Source organism: Sardina pilchardus, chromosome 13 (assembly GCF_963854185.1).
Source record: "Sardina pilchardus chromosome 13, fSarPil1.1, whole genome shotgun sequence".
In the NCBI taxonomy this organism is placed as follows: Eukaryota; Metazoa; Chordata; class Actinopteri; order Clupeiformes; family Clupeidae; genus Sardina; species Sardina pilchardus.
In genome coordinates, this window is record NC_085006.1 from 20,331,304 (window position 1) to 20,337,687 (window position 6,384).

Below are 6,384 nucleotides of genomic sequence, written 5' to 3' on the forward strand. Positions count from 1 at the left end.
CGTGTGTCTACCTGATGGAGGAGCAGGTGGCATATTGAGAGACCTGAGAGAGCAGACAAAGCCAAGTTAGAGTTAGACACGATTTTTCCAATGGCATGGCCCACACACTATCTTAGCGTGTGTGTGTGTGTATGTGTGTGTGTGTGTGTGTGTGTGTGTGTGTGTGTGTGTGTGTGTGTGTGTGTGTGCTTGTGCAGTGTGCACATACATTTCAGTGTGTGCTTGTTAGTGTATCCTTGTTTATGCCCCTGAGAAGTGTCTGAGAGGCTGTCTGGTTCAGGTGTGCACATGCTTGTTTTCGTCTTGCTGCCTGAGTGTGTGTGCATGAATGCGTGTGTGTGTGTGTGTGTGTGTGTGTGTGTGTGTGTGTGTGTGTGTGCGTTTTTGTGTGTGTGGGTGTGTGTGTGTGCGTGCGTGCGTGCGTGTATCGTGCGTGCGTGCATGCGTGCGTGTGTGTGTGCGTGTTTGTGTGTGTGCGTGCCTGCATGCGTGTGTGTGTGTGTGTGTGTGTGTGTGTGTCCAGTGCCTTTTAGCTCATTTATTTTCCCTGAGTCATTAGTTTACCTCCATTGCAAGCCTTCCATTAGCCTCCAGCTGTCAGACGTTCTGCTCAAATCAAAACCAGTCCGACACTCCGTTTGATCCCAAACCCATAAGAAGGAAGACAGATACCCAAGCTTGAATAAAATGGAGATTCTGTACAGTTATTTCCAAAAGTTTTGTAGTAAATGAAGTTAAACTCTAAGTTTCACTCTCTTTGTCACAGGAAGTTCCAGATGTTGAGTTAGTAGATACAGTTTGTTCAGTATGATTTGATCAAAATGTGCGAAATAATCTGTAATTACTGCAAAATAACAACACCAATAAAATGACCTTCATGTCCTCAGAGGAAATCAGCTTTGAAGAAAGTTTATATGAACATCTTTGACAGCCTTTGACTGTGTTTTGTCAGTACCAGTTGGCTATAGGGCTTATTATCCAAATGCCCCTATGATACCTGGAGCTTTAGCGCTGTCATGTTGTCATCGCTGACACCTGATCATTCATCAGCTCATTGTACCGACAGCAGAAATGAACTATCTAAGCAAATACCTACAGGCTCTTTCAGCCTGTTGGGTTTCCGTTTTAAACATTCAAAACCTACACAGATGGAGATTTATCAGACTTTCGCATAGTGCTCTACGAAATGTCAACTTTTAAATTGTGCTCGTCCCCAAGTTACCATTGGCTTAGTGTTGCTTATGTGTGCCACTGGAAATGCCGGTATACGCACATGTTTGTTTATGTAGTTGAAAGGGTCAATAGAAAGTTGTGCAAACAAAACAATGAATGATCCAAATGATAAAAAAGTGATTCCAATATGAATCTGACAAAAGTGAGTTGTTTTTGAATATGCCTATATTATTTTTGCATGTTTCTGCATAGCATGAATGCATGTACCTTGTGTATGTGCATATACTGTTCATTTGATGATGCTAGAGGTGTATAATTGTACTGCATTAAAACAATGGACGTGTTTGTGTACCCGTAAAGCAGACATCAAGACATAAACAAACAAATGAACAAATAATCAAAAGTAAAACATCTGTATTTTTAAAATAATCCAAAAAGGTATATGGCTACATTCATATGTGGCTACTCAAAGCAAGTCAGCCGTGAGTCTTGCCATTGAACAACACAGAAGCAGGTTGTTGTTGAACAGTCTAACGTATATGAAATATGAAACCAGAATAAAAAACAAAGGCATGCACCCTGACTCCCTCCTCATGCTTTCCAGAGCAGGTGTCTCAGGTCGAATGAGGCCAGCAGGTCACAGTGCCCTCACGAGAGAGGAGATTTGTCCATCTCTCCTTCAGATCACACTGACCCCCCCAACAACCCATCCTACACAGTCAATGCAGCACCATCCCACTCAACATCAAGTTGTTTCTTCTGAATATATGGCCCAATTTATTTTGGGGGCATGATGTGAAACAGGCACGGACTGCTACACCTGGCTTCGCTCACACTGTTTTGGATGGGTAGGGAGAGCTGCCGGTGAACTGCGTGCAACAGTGGCTTACTCAGCAACCAAGAGAAGCAAGACTGAAAAATGATTGGAGGAATCATAAAAAGAGAAAGTGGTAGGGAGAAGAGAAGGAGTAGGAGAGAAAGTGGAAGGGAATGAAGAGAAAATGTGAAAGTAGAAAGAAAGAAATGCAGGAAAGAATAGATGGAGAGGGAGGCACAGAGAGAGAGAGAGAGAGAGAGAGAGAGAGAGAGAGAAAGAGTAATCTGCTGTTTTCCCTGCACAGTTTCCTGATGGATGGCCGAGCAGCTTTAAAGCCGTGCAGAATTCCTGTGATCTGACAAGTCCCCACAAAAGGAAAAGGGGGAGGAAAAAAACAAAGAAGAAAATAAAAATCTCTGGCCACACACACACACACACACACACACACACACCTCTTGCTTGCAAAAGCAAACAAGAGAGAGACATTTGGGCCTCGTTCAAGCAAAAAGGCCCTGCTGGAACGTTCCCCCTCGCGGGCGTGTGTTGACCGAGCCAACACAGTGTCCTTGCCACATCGCCTTCAGGGCTAACTCCCTGGCAGTCCCAGCCTGTTCCGGGCAGGCAATAGCGCAGGACCAGCTACAGGTCATGTTTGTCGACAGGGCAGGGCTCTGATACTCATTGGTCCTTGTCATGTTGGATCATTCCTTGGAGGAAGTCGGGAAGACCAAAAACTGTAATCACCACCCCCCCCCCCCCCCCCCCCCCGGGCCCCTGAGCACTGTGTGGAGTTGCTCTCTCACATAAGATGCTGCTGTCTTTTTGTGGAATGTATGATATGTGTGGAAAATAATATCCTTATAGAACAATAAAGACTATCTATCTATGTATCTATCTATCTATCTATCTATCGATCTGTCTGTCTGTCTGTCTGTCTGTCTGTCTGTCTGTCTCTGCCTCTCTGGTGCTCTTCTGAGGGCTGAGGGAGAGACTCATCCTGGCATGATGCTATGATCCTCACCAGGCTTCATTGGGTTGGGTTGGGATCAGTCTGGGCAACTTGCTTTGAAATGTTCAGTCTTAAGTTTAAGTTCACAGTGACCGGGCCATTGAATAAACCTTAGAGGATGGGCGTGTGTATAGGATTAGAATTGCAGATTCTACCTTTACAGTAAATGATGGAAATAGCAATCACTGATGGGTTCAATTATGAAAGAAAAGAGATACAGTTTTATCACTTTTTTTTGTCTTCACGTCATCAACAGATATCCATGTGAAAGATCGACACCTAATTAGCCCAACGCCTGGGGTGATTCAATCACCATCTCTGCTGTATCCATTTTCAGGTGTGATTAGTTCAAGTAAAACCCTTCAGGCTAAAAGGTCTACTCACTTGCCTAGAAGGCCATGACAGACATGATGTGACAGTAATATATAGCGCTGCCAATTAATATATTACAGTATTTATGTAATAATTATGTTACAATATTATATTAGAATAATTACACACTCATTTGACTGCTTTCTTTACACTCAACTGAAGGGAAATCAAGGGAATTGAAATCTTACAAATTCAGCTCATCATATTTTCTTTTCTCTTGAGAAAAGAGAGAGAAAAGAAAGTGAGAAAAAAAAGTCTGATATCCAATTGCACTCAGCGGGGTAAGGTGAACTGCTATGTGTGCTCATGATTAACGGCAAGCAAGTGCCACAGAGTGGTGTCTTTAACATGCATTTACGGTAGACACCTAATTCACTATTTGGCTATGCAGCATTTAGTGTTTATGTAATGACCCCCCCCCCCCCCAAAATAAAATAAATAAATAAATAAATGCGTTATCTATTACTCTATCGTAAGAATAAGAGGATGATCCGGTCTCTGTGGTGTGAAAAGAACGGAGTCTATGGTGAGGTCCGATGCTGCCCAAAGGAGAGGGGAGCTCTGGGGAGGAGAGCGGAGGGTAAGGTCCAGATCAGCGTCTGGAACGGAACATGGTCGCCACCGCCTCAGCCTCACGCACACGCCGTGCCCTTTCCTGACAGAAACTTTCCAAATGAGCTGCACTCTGCCCCAACCCGGAATGACTATGTGTTTGTGTTGTCATGTACGAGTGTGTGTGCGTGTGTGTGTGCGTGTGTGTGTGTGTGTGTGTGTGTGTGTGGATGTATGTGTGTGTCTGTGTGTGTGTATGTCAGTGTTTTTGTGTATGTCTGTCCCTGTGTGTGTATGTGTGTGTGTTTATGTGTGTGTGAGAGAGAGAGAGGGTGTGTGTGTGTGTGTATGTGTGTGTGTGTGTGTGTGTGTGTGTGTGTGTGTGTGTGTGTGTGTGTGTGTGTGTGTGTGTGTGTGTGAGCTGAGGTTGAGGGAGGTAACAGAAGAGTCAAATGGCTGACAAGAAATGTGTGGGTCACTGGCCAGGCTTCGTTTCCCCCAAACCTCTGGACTCATTACCTTCCCATTAGCGCTGGGAAGAGACAGCACGACCAAACCGGACAGATCTGGCTTTTGGGCAAGATGTGCATTTTCCCCTTTTTAAGAAGGCAAGAAGGTGGTGGTGGTGGTGGTGGTAGTCGTGGTGGTGGGGAAGGGCGGGTGTATTCAGGAGGTAAAGCTTATTAGTGGATTTTTGTAGTTTATCTAGCTCTGTTTCAATGTGTTTAAGCTGATTTTCTCAATATGTGAGAAAAAAACATATTTCAACAAAACACCTGTTCTCGTCCTGTGCCATCTACCTTTCTCAACAACAGTTCAGTGAACCTTGAAGATCTTAGGAAATGTTAGCTGAGGAAACAGGGATGTAGGAATAATCAGTGTATCAGTGGTCACCTGATAGATATTTGACAGACAGGCTGTTGAATCGAAGAACGGCCTAGCTGCCAATAGGAAGAGAACGTTGCATTTGCATATGCCCAAATGTGACATTGTATGTTCCTCATCTATGAAGTATTCCCAGAATATATTTCCAAACTCATTATGTTTTTTTTGCATCAGCATGTAAAGATAGATAAAGTAAGATAAAGTAAGAGTTTACATTTTGGTGACAATTTTGGTGTTTGGTCCGCAAGTGAGCCTCTTCTCAAATGGACAGCAGCTTTTCTCAGTTGTACACTCTAAAAAAGAAATGATGGGGCCAGTACTGGTTCTTCAGTGCAATGCAATAAGAACCTTTTTCAGTGCTTCAAAGAACCATGGAGACAACAGTTCACCTGATGTAATGGTTCAACGCAGAATTGTGACATTTAGAGTGCCAACATGTCTAGGATGCACACTGTCCTTGGTAGGTTGCTCCTTGGTTGCCCAATCCCGTTTGCATTTCATGTGAGAACGCGTCGCCTTGTCCGTGTTCCCCGCCACGCTCTGGTACCCCGAGTGCTTTCACAAGAGGGCAGATGGCCTGAGCTCTGGATAGACCATTTTGCTTTTTGTTATTATTTGTTGTTAATGGTTGACATTTAAAGTTCGTAACGCAAAAACGGACCGTGCCCAAGAGCAGTGCATGGGCATTTCAATAGGCCTGCGCTAAAAATGAAGTAGGTCTATAGGTTAGGCCACTGTATACAGGCCAATAGCTAGCATATACAATTCCTAATCCAATTCTGTATCATTCGTTTCCAGTGTTCATATTCCACAATATTCCACATACTTAATTTAGGGAACTTAACTGGGATTTTTTTTTTCTCAGACCAAATCCCAGCGTGCGGAGCTCAGGCACCCAATGTCGCAGGTTATGTGAAAGAATTGGCCTTAATATGACCTGCTGGGTTATCTACTCTCCTGTCCGCACCCAGAGAAAAAGATTTGTCCCTCGGGTTGTTGAGGACTGGGCCTGAAATTTGGACTGATAGCAAATTGCTATCCACCCGCAACCCCATTTTCAAGAAACTAATTTATTGCCCTTTATCCTTAGAAGGACAAACAGTACTATCTGACAGGGCTGTCACTTGCGGCGACGCTTTGGTTGACAGCTATTGAGAGCGGTCCTAAACGTGTATTACACCTACCCCAATAATGTGGGTCGATGTCAGTTCTCTCAGGCTCGAAGTACATCCAGGGCGCGCTCAGAGTGTACTATAGAACTTTTACAGGGAAGGTGGCGATCCAGGAGAATAATGTGATAAGTGTGCTATTGATTGCATGACAGTAAAGCTGTGCCGACACCCAGGCCACTCTGACAACTGGTGTCACGCAATATATACATTAAAACACTGGAGGGAATAAATGAGGGTGATATTTCAGATTTGAATTTCGTATACAATTTCCGATTTGTTGCACTTGTCTGTGTTTTGGAAAATATGCATAAGTTAAAAAAGAACGTTTCATCCTTTTCAGATGCTATTTTACACTACAAAAAAATGTTGTATCTCTGCCTTAAAGGCCTACATTAATACTTCTA